At 37.9% G+C, this 20,304-nt stretch overlaps 1 protein-coding gene across 4 annotated transcripts in view; it reads right to left on the bottom strand.

The window, feature by feature from the left end:
- The window catches only part of GUCY2C (guanylate cyclase 2C), a 123,977-nt gene that overhangs the window by 98,342 nt on the left and 5,331 nt on the right, over positions 1–20,304 (bottom strand). For 3 of the 4 annotated variants that reach the window (XM_064591538.1, XM_064591537.1, XM_064591539.1), the window contains exon 2: positions 2,259–2,445. The gene's annotated coding sequence lies outside the window, so the exon portion shown is untranslated. Of the gene's footprint in view, positions 1–2,258; positions 2,446–18,199; positions 18,342–20,304 lie in introns of all 4 variants that reach the window. The other variant, XM_054507169.2, reaches the window with a different exon arrangement.

Here is a 20,304-nt window from a genome sequence, read left to right as displayed (position 1 = left end):
GCTTACATGTTCTTTCTTCCCATGTGATATTTCATGATTCCTTCTATAGTTTTAAGTTTAGAGAACTTCTTGAGTCATTATTTTAGAGTGGGTCTGCTGGTGACAAATTCTACTAGTGTTCCTTAATTGGAGAATGTCTTACGTTCCCCTTCATTCCTAAGTGTATTTTTGCTATATCTAGAAATCTGGGTTGTCAGTTCTTTTCTTTCAGCACTTGAAAACTGTGCCACTTTCGCCTGGCTTTCATAGTTTCTGATGTGAAATGTGCTGTCTTTGGAATTTTCTCCTAAATATAAGGTGTCATTTCGCCCCACTGTTTTAAAGATTTTTTTATCTTGAGTGTTCAGAAGTTTGACTTTAATGTGCCTTGGTAGAAATTTTTTTTTGTTTATCCTCTTTCAATGTTAATAATATGGGTTAACAGAAGAGTTATTGAATTCATTTAACTTGGATGGAAGAAGTTTTGAAACTGATATGCTTTTACTTTAAAGTTATATCAATTTTTTAAAAAGATGAATAAGTTTTGTCAATATATATGTGCATAATAAAGGAAGAATTTTTGGTACTTGATTCAGTTATTGAAAAGCTTTTAAGTGTATTTGGAACTTGGATATGTGGAATTATTTTTGAACTATAAATTTTATGGAATCTACATACAGATCAAGTAAACTGTAAAGTTAGCTTCCTGGCTGAGATGTGTTGAATGTATAAAATACACATGAAATTTCAAACACTAAGGTCAAAAAAAGAATGTGAAACATCGTGGTAATTTTTCTATTGGGTAAGTGTTGAAATGATAAAATTTTGACATACTGGTTAAACAAGATATATTCTTAAAATAACTCACCTGTTTCTTTTTACTTCTTAACACGGCTACTAGAAAGTTTTAAGTTACATATGTGGTTCACATGATAGCATTATATTCTATTGAGTAGCTCTGCTTATGCCTGGCTCCGCACACACAGAAACTGATTTGAAGACAATTAGTTAAATGAATGTAACAATTGGTTATTTTGAAAGCCACATTTTCTCCTGTTACAAAAAAGAGCTAATTGAATTGAGAAATAAAAATAATTTGGATTCAAACTGAGGTTCTTCTACTTCCTAGTTTTATGTCCTTTGACAAGATTATTAACATCTTGAAAATAATCTAAGTCTATTTTGTAGGGCTGTTGTGAGGATCAAACAAAATAGAATAGATAACGTGCTTAACACAATGCTGGGCACATAGTTACCCCTAAAACTCGAAATCAAAAAGAAGCTAAAGTAAGGGGGCACCTGGGTGGGTCAGTTATGCATCTGACTCTTGATTTTGGCTTAGGTCATGATCTTAGGGTCCTGGAATTGAGCCCCACCTCGGCTTTTGCTCAGCCTGGAGTAGGCTTCTCCCTCTGCCCCACCCCTGCTCATGTGCACACACTCTCTCTCTCAAATAAATAAATAAAATCTTAAAAAAAAAAAAGAAGCTGGGGCACTTGGGTGGTTCAGTTGGTTAAGTGTCTGCCTTCAGCTCAGGTCGTGATCTCAGGGTCCTGGGATTGAGCCCCGCATTGGGTTCCCTGCTCAGCGGGGAGTCTGCTTTTCCTTCTCTCTCTGCTGCTCCCCCCACCCCTGCTCGTGCTCTCTCTCTCTCTCTCACTGTCAAATAAATAAATAAAATCTTAAAAAAAAAAAAAAGAAGCTAAAGTAGAAAGTGACTGGAGGAATAAAGAGGAGGGGATGTATTCTTAGAAAGTTCAACATGGAGAGGAGACATGAAGGTGGAGAAAAGAGGGAGGAATGAGGATGAGATAACTCTCAAATTTCTGCCCTGTGGGGAACAAGGAGGAAGATGAAGTCTGTGGTGAAAATTATGAGTTCAGTTTTAAACATGTCGAGGACTGGGTGACTGTGGAAATTTAACAGGAGACGGTGATTAGGTAAGAAATCTAGTTTTGTAGCTACAATTGGTCTGAAGTGTCAACAGAGACAGAATCCACGGTGAGGGGTGGTGGGTGGAGCCATGAAAAGGTATGAGATTACTCAGGGACATTGTTGAGGGGGAGACAAAATGAAAAGACAGCTAGCTGTGGAAGGAAATCTGGAATCCTGACATCTAAAAAGGAGGGCTGAGGAAGAGGAGCAAGCCTGGAGAATAGACTGAATAGGAATAGAAGGGCAAATAGAAAAAAGATACACAATAAAAACTGAGGAAGAATGAATTCCCCTGCATGCTTCCAAATTTGTGGAAGAAAAGGAAACACAAGAAATATACTCACCAAGGCTTCCCTGCCTAAATCCAACGGCAGAAGGAGTGTCTCAACGTACCACCTGGTGACGTTTCAGCAAAGACTAAACCCCACAGAGTTAAAAATTCTGGACCTGTGGGGATGGTGATGGTCACATATCTCCCTTTCATTCCTTGGCCTGGGAAAGTCTGTGTTCTTCTGGATCTTAGGGTAGAGACTGTAACACATGTCATAGAAACAGATTATTAGTTAGGAGAATAAAATGAGGTGATCACAGAGTTCACAGTGAGGAATCAGGGTGTACACTTTTTTTTTAAGGCTATTTCTTCTAGAGAAACATTTTAACCAAGGAAAGTGCTGAAGTTTCATTACTATCTACTGTTTTATTTCTCTTGGGAAAAAAGCTAATAAATATTATAGGTGGTTCCATGGGAAAAAATGTCCAGTTATTTTGCAATAATATTATTAATAATCCTCCCCTCATTATTGAAAATGGTACAAATGTCCTCCTTGTCCCTCTTATTCTTTTTTTTTTAATTCCAGTATAGTTAACATAGAGTGTTATATTAGTTTCAGGGTGTACAATATAGTGATTTAACAATTCTATACATCACTCAGTGCTTATCATAACAAGTGTACTCTTAATCCCATCACCTATTTCACCCATCCCCCCACCTACCCCTCCTCCTGTAACCATCAGTTTGTTCTCTAGTTAAGAGTCTGTTTCTTTGGTTTGTCTCTTCTGTTCTTTTGTTTTGTTTCCCAAATTCCACATATGAGTGAAATCATATGATGTTTGTCCTTCTCCCTGACTGACTCACTCCCCCTCTGCTGTCTTCCCCAGAAGTCTATTCCTCTTATTCTTTAACACATCTATTTGTTCTGCTTTTTGATATCTCTCATCAATATTTTTTCTCCACACGCCATCTTAGTTCAAATCTTTGTCACCTCATGTCACCTCAGCAGCATTTGAACTGGTTTGCTAAAGTCCCCTAACCTCAGTTTGATTTGTACACAGCTATTTGTACCACTTTCCAAAAACATAATTAGATTAAATAATCAAATCAAAATGTAAGTTTTTACTAAAAACTTACAGACGACCGACCAAAAAACCTGTCTCGTGTGGTATATATTAGAAGTTATAAAATTATTCAGCAAATACACTGAAACACTTCAGAATATATACAAAAGTTACAACTGCTCTTTGAGAATAAGTCTCCTTAGATGATATTTAAAATTTGGATAGTTATCAGGCCATTTCAGTTTAAAGTTATTCATGAGAAAAGCAATGAAATGAATGTCCCCAAATACATACATATATTGTAGTCCCTGCTTTTACTTTTCAGCCCCTCGTTGGTACATCAGGAATCTGAGAGTGTCACGTTATCAAGTGAACTCATCATGGAGGCTCTCAGTCCTTGTCAAATCTGCTCGCTCTGCCCTTGCCCCACACAGTTCTCCACCTTGTGAATGGTACCACTGGGGGTGCCCTGCCAAACGTGAGGAGCTCTCTGCTGCCTCTTCTTCACCAGCTTTATCTGACTATCGCCATTTCCAGGCAAATCTGCCTCGTTAATGTAGTATTAATTCACTTTCTCATCCATCTTCCACTCTTCCTTCCCTGGTTTCTACCTTTTTTCTGGAGAAAAAGGGTGCAAGGGTGAGGAGATCATATTGCCTGCAGGAACCTCCCATCCTGACACTCTCAAATTCACTTGTGACTGTTTTCCAAAGGATCTTTTAAAATACACATTTGATTAAAAGACCCTCTGATTATTCTTAAATAACTTGCAAATTCTTTCAGCTGAAAACCCGAATTCCTCAATGGTCATGATACAGAATTTTTCTGTGCCTCTAGTCCAGTCCCTCAGCTCCCACCATTAGAGACTAGGTTGGAGACAGAGTACGTATCCTCTAGAATACTTTCCCTCACTCCTCCCAGCAAAATTTATGATTTTTTGTGCTTCTGAACACCTGTGCTTTTTTCTTATTTCTGCTGTCACATTTATAAAACAGTTTCGTAAGTACTTGTTTTTACAGTATGTAATGTTACAGACCCTGAGACTTGTGACTTCGTTTCCCTGGAGTCTAAGATAATACTTGCGGAATATGAGATGTACAATCACACTGTGTAAATTATAATGCATTGCAAGAATGATAGCCCCACCCCCTCACCCCACTTCTCTTCCTGTGAGTCAGTACCTGGGATTTTCCCAGACCTGAAAACTGCATTGCCTTTCCCAGCAATGGCATATACCAATAAAGCAATATAACAATGATGTTATTTCAATATCAAGAACTACTTTCCTTTCCCAAGCAGTGAATACAGCAAAAGAGAAATAATAAAAATGATGAGATCCAAACTATAATAACAATTTCCCCCACAATTTTCTAAATAATTTATTTCTAGATGGAGAGACATATATTAAAGATTTATTTTTGGATATTCTATCAGTTCTGTCTTTAAATATTCCAAAAGATTAAGTACTTAGATGTGTTGAGAATGGCAGGGATGAATTGTCCTAGTGAAATATAAATTTGGTAAATTATAGAGTGGTCATATAACCTTTATCATCATGCTTTCAGGTTTGCTTTTTTCTTTTTCTTAAGAGAAAGAGGAAGCACGAGCGAGTGCACAGGGGGAGGGGGAGGAAGGGGCAGAGGGAAAGGGAGAGACAGAATGTTAAGCAGGCTCTACGCCCAGCATGAAGCCAGACACAGGGCTTGATCTCACAATCCTGAGATCATGACCTGAGCCAAAATCAAGAGTTGGTAGCTTAACATACTGAGCCACCTAGCCACCTCTGCTTTTTGACTTTTCAGTAAGCCTCTAATAATAAGCTTTTTTTTTTTTTAAAGAATTTCATGAGACTATGTTTTATAGGGGAGAAAAAAAACCCCAACTGTACTGTATCGAGCACCCTCATCCCAGACCTGTGCAGATTTCATGGCATTACTTCTAACCACCTCCACCAACTGCAAGGCCATAGTACCTCCACTGACTCTACTGATAAGCAACAAGTCATCTTTTAAGATTTCTTGACACCTACTTGTTTTATAGGAAATTTCCTATATCAGTATGCATCAGTAGGATTCTTCATTATTAAGCAATGCCACATTAAGTTCTGTTTTACTTAGGTGAGAAGATAGATCAGTGTTAAAGAACACTTTTGATTTTCATATAGCTTCACCTGAGTAAAAGTGAAGCATACATACATACACACCTACATCAAATCAGGAAAGAATGCTATCTTCTGACCATGAATACCTTTCCTCATTGGACTATCATAATAGTAAGACATTATTTTGTATTGCATTAAGCCTCTGAATGTTTGGGATTTGTTCAGTGTCAACATTTGTAATAGAAAATGTTATTCACAGTTAGGATTTTTCATAAGGGTTAGTTTGGAGGAAGAAGATATTTGCTAACTTAGAAAGTGCATTTGTGAATAATATTACCCAGGTAAACCAGATAAAAGACAAGGAGAAGATGGATAGAATGCTGAAAAACACTAGCATTTTAAAAGGATGAGCAAGGAAATAGAGATAGCGAAGGAGATGGCCCAAAAGTAGAGATTACAAACATGGTTGTGAAAGACAAAAGATTAAAGTTCCCAGAAAAAGACAACTGTTAACTGTGCAAAATGCTATAGAGAGAGCAAACCAAAATATTCTGTTCCTCTGCCTCTCAGGCACATACAATTACATAGCCAGATAGAAAAATAAGATTTTTGATGTGACCCCCTGAAATGTTCCACCTCTCCCTCTATTTTTATTTTTATTTTATTTTATTTATTTTTTTTAATCTTTTTCTTTTAATTTTTTAAAAAGATTTTATTTATTTATTTGAGAGAGAGAGAATGAGAGACAGAGAGCATGAGAGGGAGGAGGGTCAGAGGGAGAAGCAGACTCCCTGCTGAGCAGGGAACCCGATGCGGGACTTGATCCCGGGACTCCAGGATCATGACCTGAGCCGAAGGCAGTCGCTTAACCAACTGAGCCACCCAGGCGCCCTCTCCCTCTATTTTTAAAGATTAAATGTTTACTATGAAACTTGAAGTCAACTACAAGAAAAAATTTGGAAAGGCCACAAATACAAGGAGGTTAAAGAACATCCTATTAAAGAACGAATGGGCTAACGAGGTAATTAAAGAAGAATTAAAAAAAATATATATGGAAGCAAATGAAAATGAAAAAATAACAGTACAAAATCTTTGGGATACAGCAAAGGCGGTCCTAAGAGGGAAGTATATAGCAATACAGGCCTACCTCAAGAAGCAAGAAAAGTCTCAAGTACACAACCTAAATTTACACCCATAGGAGATAGAAAAAGAACTGCAAGTAAAGCCTAAATCCAGTAGGAGAAGGGAAATAATAAAGATTAGAGTGGCAATAAATGATAAAGAAATAAAAAAAAGGAAACAACAACAGTAGAGCAGATCAATGAAACTAGGAGCTGGTTCTTTAAAAGAATTAACAAAATTGATAAATCTCTAGCTAGACTTATCAAAAATAAAAGAGAAAGGACTCCAAAAAATAAAATCATGAATGAAAACAGAGAGATCACAACCAACACCACAGAAATACAATCAATTATAAGAGAATTTTGTGAGAAATTATATGCCAACAGATTAGGCAATCTGGAAGAAATGGATAAATTCCTAGAAACATATAAACTACCAAAACCGAATCAGGAAGCAATTAAAAATCCGAACAGACCCATAACCAGCAAAGAAATTGAATCAGTAATCAAAAATCTCCCAAGAAACAAGAGTCCAGGGCTGGATGGCTTCCCAGGGGAATTCTACCAAACATTTAAAGAAGAATTAATACCTATTCTTCTGAAACTGTCCCATAAAACATAAATGGAAGGAAAACTTCCAAACTCATTCTATGAGGCTAGCATTACCTTGATTCCAAAACCAGACAAAGATCCCACTAAAAAGGAGAATTACAGACCAATATCCCTGGTGAACATGGATGCAAAAATTCTCAACTAACTGAATCCAACAGTACATTAAAAGAATTATTCACCACAGGAGTGCCTGGGTGGCTCAGTCGTTAAACATCTGCCTTTGGCTCAGGTCAGGATCCCAGGGTCCTGGGATCGAGCCCCACATCGGGCTCCCTGCTCCGCGGGAAGCCTGCTTCTCCCTCTCCCACTCCCCCTGCTTGTGTTCCCTCTCTCGCTGTGTCTCTCTCTAAATAAATAAAATCTTTAAAAAAAAAGAAAGAATTATTCACCACAACCAAGTGGGATTTATTCCTGGGCTGCAGGGGTGGTTCAACAGTCACAAATCAATCAACGTGATACAGCACAGTAATAAAAGAAAGGATAAGAACCATATGATCCTCTCAATAGATGCAGAAAAAGAATTTGACAAAATATAGCATCCTTTCTTGATAAAAACCCTCAAGAGGGGTGCCTGGGTGACACAGTTGGTTAAGCATCTGACTCTTGGTTTCAGCTCAGGTCGTGATCTCAGGGTCATGAGACAGCCCTGCATCAGGCTCTGCACTCAGTATGGAGTCTGCCTGGAGTTTCTCTCTCCCTCTGTCCCTCCACCCACTTAAATAAATAGATAAATCTTAAAACAACAACTACAAAAACCCTCAAGAAAGTAGGGGTAGAAGGAAAATACCTCAATATCATAAAGGTCATATACAAATTATCAGCTAATATCATCCTTAATGGGGAAAAACTGAGAGCTTTTCCCCTATGGTCAGGAACAAGACAGGGATCTCCACTCTCACCACTGTTGGTCAACACAATACTGGGAGTCCTAGCCTTAGCAGTCAGACAATGAAAAGGAATAAAAGGCATCCAAATCAGCAAGGAAGAAAAACATTCATTCTTTGCAGATGACATGATACTCTATGTAGAAAATCTGAAAGACTACACCAAGAAATTGGTAGAACTGATACAGGAATTCGACAAAGTTGCAGGATATAAAATCAATGCCCATAAGTCTGTTGCATTTCTATATACCAATAATGAAGCAGCAGAAAGAGAAATCAAGGCATTGATCCCATTTACAGTTGCACCAAAAACCATAAGATACCTAGGAATAAACCTAACCAAGGAGGTAAAAGACCTGTACACTCTGAGAACTATAGAACACTTACGAAAGAAATTGAGGAAGACACAAAGAAATGGAAAAAGAGTCCATGCTCATGGATTGGAAGAACAAATATTGTTAAAATGTCTATGCTACCCAGAGCCATCTTCACATTCAATGCAATCCCTATCAAAATAATACCAGCATTTTTCACAGAGCTAGAACAAATAATTCTAAAATTTGTATGGAACCAGAAAAGACCCAAATAGCCAAAGTAGTGTTGAAAAAGAAAATCAGGGGCACCTGGGTAGCTCAGTCGTTAAGCGTCTGCCTTCAGCTCAGGTCATGAGCCCAGGGTCCTGGGATCGAGCCCCGCGTCAGGCTCCCTGCTCCGCGGGAAGCCTGCTTCTCCCTCTCCCACTCCCCCTGCTTATGTTCCCTCTCTCGCTGTCTCTCTCTGTCAAATAAATAAATAAAATCTTAAAAAAAAGAAAAAAAAAAAGAAAACCAAAGCTGGAGGCATCACAATTCTGGACTTCAAGCTGTATTGCAAAGCTGTAATCATCAAGACAGTATAGTGCTTGCACAAAAACAGACACATAGATCAATGGGACAGAACAGAGAACCCAGAAATGGACCCACAACTATATGGTTAACTAATCTTCAACAAAGCAGGAAAGAATATCCAATGGAAAAAAACCCATCTCTTCAACAAATGGTGTTGGAAAAATTGGATAGCCACGTGCAGAAGAATGAAACTGGAAAACTGGACCACTTTCTTACACCATACACAAAAATAAATTCAAAATGGATTAAAGACCTAAATGTGAGACAGGAATCCATCAAAATCCTAGAGAAGAACACAGGCAGTAACCTCTCTGACCTTGGCCCCAGCAACTTCGTACTAGACACGTCTCTAGAGGCAAGGGAAACAAAAGGAAAAATAAACTATTGGGACTTCATCAGGATAAAAAGCTTCTGAACAGCAATGGAAACAATCAACAAAACTTAAAAGGCAACCAATGGAATGAGAGAAGATATTTGCAAACAACATATTGGATAAAGAGCTAGTATCTATAAAGAACTTACCAAACACCCCAAAATTTAAAAATCCAGTTAAGAAAAGGGCAGAAGACATGAACAGACATTTCTCCAAAGAAGACATACAAACGGCCAACAGACACATGAAAAAACGCTCAACATCACTCATCATCAGGGAAATACAAATCTAAGCACGATGAGATACCACCTCACACCAGTCAGAATCGCTAAAATTAACTCAGGAAACAACAGATGTTGGCGAGGATGTGGAGAAAGGGGAACCCTTTTTCTGTTGGTGGGAATGCAAACTGGTCCAGCCACTCTGGAAAACAGTATGAAGTTCCTCAAAAAGTTAAAAATAGAACTACCCTATGACTCAGCAATTGCACTACTAGGTATTTATCCAAAGGATACAAAAATAGTAATTAGAAGGGGCACATGCACCCCGATGTTTATAGCAGCACTATCCCCAATAGCCAAAGTATGGAAAAAGCCCAAATGTCCATTGAGTGATGAATGAATAAAGAAGATGTGCTACATATATACACTGGAATATTACTCAACCATCAAAAAGAATGAAATTTTGTCATTTGCAAGGATGTGGATAGAACTAGAGTATGTTATGCTAAGTGAAATAAGTCAGAGAAAGACAAATGCCATATGATTTTACTCATATGTGGAATTTAAGAAACAAAACAGATGAACATAGGAGAAGGGAAGAAAAAATAAGGTAAAAACAGAGAGAGAAGCAAAGCATAAGAGACTCAACTATAGGGAACAAACTGAGGGTTGCTGGAGGGGAGGTGGGTGGGGGGATGGGGCAACTGGGTGATGGGCATTAAGGACGGCACTTGTGATGAGCACTGGGTGTTATATGCAAATGATGAGTCACTAAATTCTACCCCTGAAACTAACACTACACTATATGTTAACTAACTTGAATTTAAATAAAATCTTGAAAGAAAAAAAATAAAGAAAAATGTTCAAAGATCCCACATCTACATAAATCAAACACATAATTTGCTATTTGGAGGGGCAAATATTATTATTGAATTCTCCCAATATTTATAATGTTCACATAACTCAATATCATGTCTCAGGTTTTAACGCTAATTTTTAGTTAAAACCTGTGTAATTTTAAAATGTTTTTTCATTAATCAGGAGAACTTCCAAATCATTCTATAAGTATGTTCAAGTTTTGGTTTTGTTGAAAACTAAAATAAAAAGGAAAAGGAGAAATTGGGAAAATATAGCTGAAAAAATTGACATACCAGTGTATTTCTAATATATGAAATGATTCTTTAAAGCAATTTCAAAAACACTAACATTCCTATTGGAAATAAAAAATAAACAACAAAACCCAAAAATTCACACACACAAGAAAACCAAATGACCTATCAATATATGAGAGTAATCAATCTTTTCAAAATAATTCATTTATTAATCCAACAAATACTTACTGAGACATATTTTGCATCTTTTTCAGATGAAAAAGCAAAATACCATTTTTCAGGTAAAAAAATGGTAGTTTTAAAAATATGATACTCTTCAGGGTTGATACAAGTGTGGAGAAATAAGCACTCCATTATCTAAATGGGAGAATTTCAAAAGGGTGTAATATTTCTCCATGGCAGGTTAGCCACATATTTCAAAAGTCGTGCATTTTCCTTCACCTAGAAATTCTACCTCTAGGAATATATATTCAAGTAAATAATCAGAGATGTTCACAGGATTTATGTGTAATAATATTTATTGTGGCATTATTTATAATAGCTCCCAAGGAAACAAGCAAAATGTCAAACAATGAGAAATTGGTTAAATAAATTATCATATGTTTATACGACAACTAATAAAAGTCATGTTGTGGGAAAATAGTTAATGACATGGAAAATATTCTTGGCATGCTGACAAGTTTAAAAGCAAGTATTAAAATAATATATATACTATCATCCTGATTTTCTGACTGCTTATAAATGCTTGAAAGTTCTCCTAAATATAAACAAATATACAGTTACATGTGAATAGACTATTTACATATGATACTATAATATAAACTAAAATGTTGACAGTGATGACCACTGAGGGCAGGACTTAGGGGAGTCTTTAAAAATTTGCTTCCTCGTGCTTTTTCTATATATTCTGTTTTTTCCCTATTAAATAAACACTGCTTTAATAATAAGAAAAAAAGTTACAAAAACTGGATTTTTAAAATTAGGTCCTTGATAACCTATAAGTAGTTTCAGTATGGTATGAGGGTGGAAGATTTTTATTTTTTATTTTTTTTTAATTTTATTTATTTATTCATGAGAGACAGAGAGAGAGAGAGAGAGAGGCAGAGGGAGAAGCAGGCTCCCAAGGAGCAGGGAGCCCGATGCGGGACTCGATCCCAGGACCCTGAGATCATGACCTGAGCTGAAGGCAGACGCCCAACCATCTGAGCCATCCAGGCGCCCAAGGGTGGAAGATTTTTAAATTTGGGTAAGTAGTGACTGTGATTTGAGGAAGTGAAGACAATGAATACAGACTGCATCTCAGAATACTTGGCATTTAAGTGCAGGAGGAGATCCAAGGATAGGTTTAGGGGGAGGTCAGGATGAGGGTAAAGAAGATATATATTCTAGTAATATACATATGTAAATATATATTAATAATAATATATAATAATATATGGCATTATTATATAGTAATAATAATACACACACACATATATATGTTACTAGGATAAAGAGAAAAAGACTTTGGAGAAAAATGTTTGTACACAGATTAAGGTCATCTAGAGATATAGTATCTTTCCTTATCCATGTAACTTTACCTATAGGTAGAACTTAAAGGAAAAAGAAAAATGCAAAATACTGTGCCAACACATAGTAAAACGTGTAAATATGATGACATGTTAGGTTGTACTGGTCAAGATTCTCAGAGAAACAGAACCAATAGAATATACATATACATATACAATAGAATATATATGTACACACACACACACACACATATAAAGAGAAATTTGTTTTAAGAAACTGGCTTTCATGATTATGCAGGCTGGCCAAGTTCAAAATCTGCAGGGTGGGCCAGCCTACTGGAGACCCAAGAAGAGCTGATGTTGCAGTTCAAGTTCAAAGACCAGACTGCTGGCAGAATTCATTCTTGCTCAGGGGACGGCAGCCTTTGTCCTATTAAGATCTTCAAATGATTGCCCACATTATGGGCAAAGTCCACTGATTTAAATGCCAATCTCATCCACAAAAAATCACCCTCACAGAAACATCCGAAGTACCACTTGGCCAAATTTCCTGGCCCCATTGAGTTGACACATAAAATTAATCATCACAAAAGTACTATGAAAAATAAAAATAGTTCTTCTGGGTAGCAAGATGGCGAGTTTTTCTTTCTTTTTTTTTTTTTTTTAAGATTTTACTTATTTATTTGATAGACACAGCGAGAGAGGGAACACAAGCAGGGGGATTGGGAGAGGGAGAAGCAGGCTTCCTGCCGAGCAGGAAGCCCAATGCGGGGCTCGATCCCAGGACTCCGGGATCATGACCTGAGCTGAAGGCAAACGCTTAACAACTGAGCCACCCAGGTGCCCCGTGAGTTTTTCTTAATACTGTCTTTAATTTTGTTACCTTAAAGGTTAAGTATAATTTTTTAACAATTCATACACGCTATCCAAAATTCAGAAGGGCTTCAACTTGTATAATGCCTCATCTTCAACCACGTAACAGTTATGAGGTAATTATGCTATTTCTATGTTATCACTGACTCCTAAACTTCTTTTCAAACATCAGTATGTAATTACATTCCTGACTGAATTTGAATATGTCCCATCAACATTCACGGAGTGGACATATTTCGTTACACATATATAAGCATATGGGACACTGGTATAAATATGTGCCATTAGGGTCTTTTGGGAAGCAGAAGTCAAGCAGCATGGGTTGTAGCCAGAACGTGACTACCAATCGGCTGTGGCAACTTGAACAATTATTCAAGGGACATGAGTCTGACAAACTACAAAAAACAAGAGGGACACTTACACACTAGCCTTAACAAGGGGTTTTAAGGAACAGATAGAATAATAGATTTTGCTTTGAAAATATAAAGGGGTCCAAAAAGAAATAAATATTTCTCCAGTGGTTTAGGGATAAAGAGGAATCAAAAAGATGTTAGAGAGAAACAGATTTTACTTTCAGTCTCTCTGTGCTTGAGTCACTCATAAGCTAGTCGGAACTCCCAAACTGGTCAGACAATGTTATCCCTTATAACTGTCATAAAATCCTGAGACGTATTATTGCCACATTATAGATGTGGAAAATGAAACTCAGATTTGTTAAGGGACTTACACAAAGCTAATACATGTGGCATGATGCTTGCTGGAACTTTCCCATTGCCCCACAACTGGTGACAAGGGCCCCCAGTGCATTCCAGGTTTTTTACAGTGGGAAGAAAAGTGAAAGTACAAACCATCCCCTCCTCACTCCAAACCTATTGAGCTTCTAGCCTTAGGAGGAAGGGAAAGTTGTTTTTTTTTTTAAGATTTAGTTATTTATTTCAGAGAAAGAGAGAAAGAAGAGTGGGAGGGGCAGAGGGAGAGGCAGAGAAAGAACCTCAAGCAGACTCCACACTGAGCGCAGAGCCTGGCACGGGGCTCAATCTCACAACCATGAGATCAACACCTGAGCCCAAACCAAGAGTCAGACAGTCAACTGATTGCACCACCCAGGGCCCCAGAAGGGAAAGTTTTGTTTTGTTTTTTTAAGATTTTATTTATTTATTTGACAGAGAGAAACAGAGTACAAGCAGGGGAAGCGGCAGGCAAAGAGAGGGAGAAACAGGCTCCCGCCTGAGCAGGGAGCCCGGTGTGGTGCTCGATCCCAGGACCCTGGGATCATGAACTGAGCCAAGGCAGACACTTAACCGACTGAGCCACCCAGGCGCCCCAGGGAAAGTTTTTTATACTGTAAGAGATTGGAGCTTTAAGTAGATTTGACTTTTAATAACTGAGAGTGACCAAAAAGTAACAGAATCTTTTCAAGATATCATGAGGTGAAAAGACAGAAAATGGAAGAAGTTTTCACATTTATATCCTGAATTGAGAACATGTGACAAACCAGTTACAAATTGGGGGTGGGAAATGGAGCAATTATCCAGAATCCTTCAAGAATCTCCACATAGACATAAATATGTATATTAGGTTCATCAAACAATTCTAGATGTAAAATTGGAATGGGAAAGATACCACATATAGAGATAAGAATAGCCAATGGAAAATATTTAAAGCTACACGTATTCTGAACAGAAATTACCTGTGGATTATAGTATTTATGAGGATGTCAGAAGATGTTGGGTGAATCTTCTTTTGTTGTCCCAGAATTGATAACTAGGGCCCCAGCCGTGGCTAAAGAGGCATCACATACCTCACATTCCAAAGCCATAATTGTGATCAGATGTTGCCTTTCCAGGCTACTAAAAGGAGGCAGACTCAGCTCCACCACCACAAACCACTGCTTCAGGGGGGAGAGAGGGATAATCACTGTTATGCGTCGTTAGTCTGGAGGGGCATTTTACAGCTCTTTCCTCCTCCTTCCTTACGGGAGCCTACAAGAAGAGGATTAATCTCCTATTCTGGACAGACATCTCCACAGGCAATCAACTTACTGTTTTGCCTATAGCTACATAGGCAGGAGAAAAGAGAATGGACACAGATGGTAAGGTTGACAGAAGGGCTGGCTACAACCTGAAACTTGACCTGATTATCTTCTTTCTCTGACAACTGAATGTAGAAACCACTGAACAAATCTTATTTCATTATGTATTTAAGCAAGACCATTCCCTGGCAGAATTTAAATGCAAATGATTACGTTAGAATCCTTCTCTCCCTTGTGGGACTCCCACTATAATTCAGGGACTCGTTTTTCAAAGGGACAGTTGGCATATCTAGTTGAGGAAACCAGGTCTCTTTTCATTCTCACCCCTTACATGTGAAATGTAAGCTAGGTAAGAGATGCAGACAAAGCTATATTGGTAAGGTATATATAATCTATAGATAATATCACATAGAGTCTAGTAGTGTGAGGGATATATTCTTCCCACTTGTAATACATACATACATATATAGAACCTTCCCATGAATCCTCTAGTCACGGGATGCCTGGGTGGCTCTGTCGGTTGAGCAACCAACTCTTGATTTTGGCTCAGGTCTGATCTCAGGGTTGTGGGATCGAGCCCTGTGTCGGGCTCCCTGCTCAGTGGGGAGTCCGCTGCTGCTTCCCACCCCCACTCGCTCATGCTCTCTCTCTCTCAAACAAATAAGTCTTTTTAAAAAATCTTCTGGTCATATCATGTTTGTGAAAATCCATTTCAAACTGAAAATTTTTTAAAATACTAATTTAATTATGAAAGTATACTCGTAGAAAACAGCAATATTTAAAGATGAAAATTTTAAAAATCATAAACCTCAGGGATTCCTGGGTGGCTCAGTCAGTTAAGCATCTGCCTTTGGCTCAGGTCATAATCCCAGGGTTCTGGGATCAAGTCCCACATCAGGCTCCCTACTCAGCGAGGAATCTGCTTCTCCCTCTCCCTCTGCCACTCCCCCTGATTGTGCTCTCTCTCTCTCTCCCTCTGACAAATAAATAAAATCTTTAAAATAATCATAAACCTCTTCCTATTAATAACTACTTAACATGTTGGTAAAGGGAAAGATTGATTGTAGTGTTTTACTATATCAATATTATTCTATATGCAGTTTTATATCCCACTTTGAAATTCTTACTTATACACATATTTGTGCTTATGAATAAAAGACCTGGAAATAAATGTTTCTGAATGTAGAATACTATCTATAGCAATAATAGCTCTGGGGTTGGTAACATAAGATGCATGAAAAGTAATAGGTTTCCAGGTCAAAAAAGAGACCTTAGAAATTATTGAGTGATATTTAAAATATTTAACAAATGGTTATGATAAAATCATTGACCGATCAGAACGGACACTAGGCACAAATAATTGGTTTGTCTCTACACTCATGTGTCTGAGTACTACTCCTGCATAAGAGAAGACAAAAGCCTTGAGAAGCCAAATAATCAAAGGTCACATTGATATTTGGCAACAAAACTATGATTACTATCTAAGACTCAATTTCCTGGCCAGGGTTTTTCCTACTATATCAAGTTGCCTCCTTATATGAAAGCTTTTTCAAATGTATAAGGTGCTATTTAAGTGTACATTCTAATTAATATTATGAACACGGTCAAATACATAGAAATTAGTATCCAGGCTCCAAAGTGCTATTAGGGAAAGCACATTTTTAAGAAAGTGTTTATCATAAAGAAACCTGAAAATCCCTTTGGCTTTTATTATAGATACATCACTTTATTCTATATAAATTCTTGTTGAAGGCAATACTCTTCAACTTTTTGTATACATGTAGTATTGCACAGTAATGTTATGTAAAATTTCAATTATAAGATTGTTCATGTCATGAATAAAATACATTTTTTCCAAGTTCTCTGTAAATTCATCTTTGACTTAATAAAGAAATATTTAGCAAAACGTTTCTTTCCTTTCTAATTAAATACCAGCTAATTCATTCTTACATGTACCTGTGAATTTTTCCACTTGCAAGTATAATAAATATAGCAGGGGTTTATTTACTATGTTTCCTGGATACCTAGTCTGACAGAAGCAAACCTGATGCATTTTCAGGAAACAGTTCAAAGATTGTATTTATTGGACAAAGTTGATTGAACATCTGCTCTGTACCATGCATTCAACTAGGCGCTCAGTATAAAGGGGAAATAAAGTAAGGTCATCCTTGTCCTGGTGGAGCTTAAGGTCTAGGACATTAAAAACAAACAAATAAACAAACTAACAGCAAACACTCTGAAATACTATGCAGATTGCGTAAAGTACCAGAGCTTTGGAGAACTTTCATCACAAACATTCTCCAGTCAGCATTGTTCTGGAAGGAAACATGTTCCAGTCATTTGATCTTATCTGCCCAGACAAATGCATAATAATCATCCCTCTGTGAAACTATTAGAACACATTGTAAAGGAAGTAAAGGAGGTAGGAGGTGCTGTCTGCGGGGGGGGGGGGGGGGGGGGGGGGGAGTTGAGTTGTAAATACTTCCTGTTATCCCTGATGCATTTATCAAATGAAAGTGGACATTTGAAACCATAAGCGGGATACTGTTGGGAGAGCTCTACGATAGTTGTCATGGGACTCTACTCTTGCTCGTGCCCTTCTGGGCAGTTCTTGAGCACACGGATAAATCAATGACACTTCAGTTTTTCATTTCCACAACTACAAATATGGTATTACTATCTACCAAAGTCTGCAGGACGATGAGCAGTAATAATAAAACTTGTAGGGGGTTTGCCAACTTCCTCCTAATCCATACTCGCATTTTTGTGTCGTCCAAGTCGGCAACTTCTCCCCCCATCAGTCCTTTAATATAATCAGTCTGTGGCTTACCTTTTGAAATTGAGTCAATCTCACCATTGTTTAATGGTATTGTATACAGTAGTATATTTTCTAGTAACCAGTCAAAGCTAATAGCCTCCGTCAGATGGCCCTTCTTTATGGCCCCATGATACTGTTTCTCCTCTTCATACTATTTGACACATTGCATTATATTTGCTGACTTACTTGTTTGTATCTTCCACTAGACATATATTCTGTGAAGGCAGCAACATTTGTTTTGTTCACCATTGTGCATCATTCTTTCTCTAATGCCTAATGTGGTCTGGCACAGATAAAGAGCTTGGTATATATTTACTCAGTGAATGTGTGGATGGACAGTATGGCAGTGGACTCTGAATCCCTAGAGAATGGGGAGCATACATGTATCCCCAGCATCTAGCATCTTACCTAGAACTCCATAGGTCTTCCACAAATGTTCTAAATTGAAATGACAAAGTGGGTCAAGCTCCTTCAGATCAAAGATTTTGAGGTTGCTGGAACCTAACAGTACATGTTATCAGTTTCCAGGTAGTTGAGCAAGTACATTGTCCTATGAAAGATAAAAGTCAGAGCAAACTTAAGCTGAGGCCTGCAATAATAGTTCTTTGAAACTATCTGTGAGGTAAAGCTATATTGGGTGTTAAAAGTTTAAATCTGCCTCAGTTCTCTTCATTTCATGAAATTTGAATGGAGAAAAACTGCTTCCAAAGATTTATGGTTTTCCATCTAACAGATCCATTTACAACTTAAAGTGAGGAAATTTCATTTTTGCCGCATATAAATATTCTGTATATTAAATGAAAAATAAAAGGCTAATATAATTTTCAGCTGAAGGTCACATTGCAGGGTTAAAGGAAAACACAACCTTTAATAGTTGTACTAGGAAGAATTTCATGTAGAATAGCTCAAGACAAACTTGTGTCCATTTAAGAAGCTTGCCTTTTCTTATTATAAGGAACTAAATCAGTATAAATTATATTTAAATTAACTCCTCTCTGTGAGGCCACTTTGCTCCTTGTGTTGCTTAAATTATTGCATATATGTTCTTCATTCCCTCTCCTTTATTTTACTGAGAAGGTAATGAATATTGTAAATTCAAAGCACATGACACATGCCCCACAATTAATTCTTTTCTTCCTTCCTTCCTTTCTTTTCTTCTTTCTTTCTTTCTTCTTTCTTTCTTTCCCTCCTTCCTTCCTTCTTTCCTCCCTCCCTCCTTCCTTCTTTCCTCCCTCCCTCCTCCCTTCCTTTTTTTTTTCTTTCTCTCTCTTTCTATTTAGAGAGAGAGAGTGTATGCACAACCACGTGCGAGCAGGAGCCGGTGGCGGGGGGGCGCAGAAGAAGAGGGAGAGAGAATCTTAAGCAGGCTCCATGCCCAGTGCAGAGCCCAACATGGGACTCGATCTCACGACCCTAAGATCATGACCCTCAACTGAAATCAAGAGTCAGATGCTCAACTGACTGAGCCGCCCAGGCACCCCTCAATGTACTTTCTTATTAACAGAATCCTATTTTTTGTTCAAGTATCGAGTGTCCCTGAGCAAGACAAGAGGTAGGATGCCTATAAGCTCCAGATGTAAATCTTAATTAGGATAAGAAAAACAGTAACTCAATCCCCTTTATCTATGATTGACTTAATCTTTGACAATAAATGAAAATATTTCTCCATTACCCCTTTTTCACGTATTCATTACTTCAGTCCTTATTTATTGAGTGCTTACTATGTACTAGATTAAATCAGGGAAACTCTGGTTGCAGATTTTATAGGATGCCCCATCCCAGGTGTCGGATATAGCCAATACTCTAATGTAAACTAAAGACTCCATGAAGTAATGAAATACTTAGCTGAATGATTTTTTTTTTAAAGATTTTATTTATTTATTTGACAAAGAGAGACAAAGCAAGAGAAGGAACACAAGCAGGGGGAGAGGGAGAAGCAGGCTTCCCACTGAGCAGAGAGCCCGATGTGAGGCTCGATCCCAGGACCCTGGGATCATGACCTGAGCCGAAGGCAGACGCGTAACGACTGAGCCACCCAGGCGCCCCTAAGATTTTATTTATGTATTTGTCAGAGAGAGAGAGAGAGAGCACGAGTAGAGGGAGTGGCAGGCAGAGGGAAAAGCAGGCTCCTTGCTAAGCAAGGAGCCTGATGCGGGATTCAATCCCAGGACCCCAGGATCATGACCTGAAATAAAGGCAGATGCTTAACTGATTATTATTATTATATTTTAAGTAGGCTCCACTCCCAGCGTGGAGCCCAATGCGGGACTTGAACTCACAACCCCGAGATTAAGACCTGAGCTGAGATCAAGAGTCGGATACCTGACTGACTAAGCCACCCAGGTGCCCCCTGAATGATTCTTTATAGAATTATCTTGAAAAAGTTACACATCTTGGGTAGGAGAAATAAAGCCATGCAATGTCTAACAAAACTCTATATCAAATAATTTAAGTTTATTTTTCTAATGTTGTTTGTGTAACACCAAATTGTTCTTACACTTTTATTGCCCCTG

This window comes from Mirounga angustirostris, unplaced genomic scaffold, assembly GCF_029215605.1.
Source record: "Mirounga angustirostris isolate CCGP_5_RB_7025 unplaced genomic scaffold, mMirAng1.0.hap1 SCAF_5, whole genome shotgun sequence".
NCBI lineage: Eukaryota > Metazoa > Chordata > Mammalia > Carnivora > Phocidae > Mirounga > Mirounga angustirostris.
This window is presented reverse-complemented; position numbering and strand designations above follow the sequence as displayed.